The 2,250-nt window shown below is 48.9% G+C and overlaps 1 protein-coding gene across 1 annotated transcript in view; it reads left to right on the top strand.

Annotated features, from left to right (window-relative positions):
• Positions 1-1,779: 1,779 nt before the first annotated feature.
• Positions 1,780-2,250, top strand: part of LOC119285105 (zinc finger BED domain-containing protein RICESLEEPER 2-like) — a 17,546-nt gene continuing 17,075 nt past the window's right edge. Inside the window, exon 1 of the mRNA XM_037564322.1 lies at positions 1,780-2,018. The gene's annotated coding sequence lies outside the window, so the exon portion shown is untranslated. The remainder of the gene's footprint in view (positions 2,019-2,250) is intronic.

Below are 2,250 nucleotides of genomic sequence, written 5' to 3' on the forward strand. Positions count from 1 at the left end.
CAAACAAAGAGATAATAACTTTAGGGAGTCTGTCTGTTACACGATATGAGGAAAGAAACAAAAAACTCTACACCGACAACGAGAGTTAGACTGTTGATTTGTCATGGTGATTTTATCCGGTTTATCATGATTAACAAGACAACATTCTTCTTAAAATTTTAAAGCAACATTTTTTTGAAGTACAAACTCTGCAAATGTAAGATGTTTTTACAGTTTAATTCATAATGTAACACGTAGTTACAGACAGTGAAAAGCAATATATTTCTTAATTAAAATCCGTAGGCAAAGCTTTTGTCTTTTTTTTAAAAAAAAAGGATTGCTAAATCTCAACTTAATGAAGTCTCGGTCGATTTTAGATTCATGAGAATGTGAAGATCCGTGCAAGAAATTTCTTTCTTTGTTACACATTGTGTCATTTAACTAAGATTTGATTAAGTATCAGTGCCACTGAGATCTAGCAACACCCTTAAAAAAATCCTTTTTTAGAGACGGTACCTTCATTATCCGATCAGTGGATACGAGTTAGCCTTTTTGTGAGCAACAACTAGCTTTTTTTGTAGGGAAACGTTTAGATCCGACACGCCGGCCGCGTGACACGCTGGCACTCACAACGTGCTGCAGCCTTGTATTCTGTTCACGCGAACTGTTGCGTGCGAGACGCGTGCGTGGTGGGTTCGTGCGAACCGTTTTTTACCTTATCTCTTTCTTTCCCCTCTTTTTTTCCTGTCCACACAACGCCACATCGGGTTTCTTCCACCTCCAGCCCGTGCGCCTGAACTTCTCTCTTCCGTGCTCCACTGCCCTCGTTTTCTTCATCTGCTCAATCCTCAACAACCATCGACGGGAGGCACGCACACGATCTTCTCTTCTCCGATGAGGATGCTACGAGGATGTTGCATCCGGTTGAGCAAAACGATGCAAACCATCGAATCGAAAAGCTGGAACCAGCGAGTAAAAAAGCTGGAAACATGGGGCTGCGGAGCTACCACGATCAAGATTTGCTGGAACTAGCAACGGCTAGTGCTACAACCGTGCAACACGAATGCTGGAACGGTGGAACCAAGGCGGGAGGGAGCTGCCGTGGTCAAGAATTTTTGCCGGGACGCTGCATTTGATGCGAGCTGGAACCAACAACTGATTTTGCTGGAACCGGCAAAATCCCGAGCTGGAACAGACCATTGAATTTGCTACAGCGACCAGAGTGGGCTCTGCACCGACGAAGTTGGAGCCCTGTTTTGTTGCAACCGGCAATCCAAAAAGATTCTACCGGCATGTTTTTTTGCTACAACGAAAAAGCTTCATCCAGGGAAGGGAGCTGCAACTGGGGGATGACCAATGGTGCTACAATGGCGAGCGGCGCTGGCGAGGCTTCGAGACGGGAGCCTGCTGCAAGCGGTGGTCTGGTGTGCTGGGGAGTGTGCGGCGGTGACACTGAGAGTTTTGCAGGATTAAGGAGAAAGGCAGAGCGGAGATGGAGGAGGAATAGCGATTCAATTTTTATCCTTTTGCGAGCCCCACATCGGACGGGCAAAAACAATTGTATCGGACGCTAGTGTGGCAACCGGCCGAAACTTGGGCTGCCACGCCGGCGCCTAGCACTCGCCATTTTTGTATGAGGACTGGATGCGAGCTAGCTTTTTTTTTTTGAGACAAGGATGCGAGCTAGTTTAACCCCAAACGTCCTGGGTCCAGTGGATACACGGGCCCTGAACCTACCCAAACCATATCTGGAACTTGGGTCGGGCCTTGAGCTCGCCACCCGCGAACCCACCTACCCACAGACCATCCAACTCCACGCCCTAACCCTACCCTACCCTACCCTACCCGGATCCCTCTCTGCACCGGCGCCGCTGCCGCTGCCGCTGCGGCCGCATCGCCGACTTCTATCTCCGGCGCCGCTGCCGCTGCCGCTGCATCGCGGGCTTCGATCTCCAGCACTCCCGATTCTGCCCTGATTTGGATTTCTTCACCTGCTCTGCGTTCTCATCTCCGACGGAATTTGAGCTTGCAGGGAGCGGGTAAGCGACGCGATCCCAGTACCCTTTGTTTTCAGTTCCGAATTCCGTAGCTGTCGGCTCTGTTTGCTGCTATGGATGTGTGCTAGTCCTTGTCGACATGTTCCGCTGCTCTGATTTTTTGTTTCTAGTAAGAGAGTTGGGGTATAAGTGGGTGTTAGTTTCAGGGGAAACCGTACCAAATTAAGCGTGGAACTGTTAGCAAGCTCGAGCTAAAAGTTAATGGCGATCTGCT

This window comes from Triticum dicoccoides, chromosome 4A, assembly GCF_002162155.2.
Source record: "Triticum dicoccoides isolate Atlit2015 ecotype Zavitan chromosome 4A, WEW_v2.0, whole genome shotgun sequence".
Classification (NCBI taxonomy): domain Eukaryota; kingdom Viridiplantae; phylum Streptophyta; class Magnoliopsida; order Poales; family Poaceae; genus Triticum; species Triticum dicoccoides.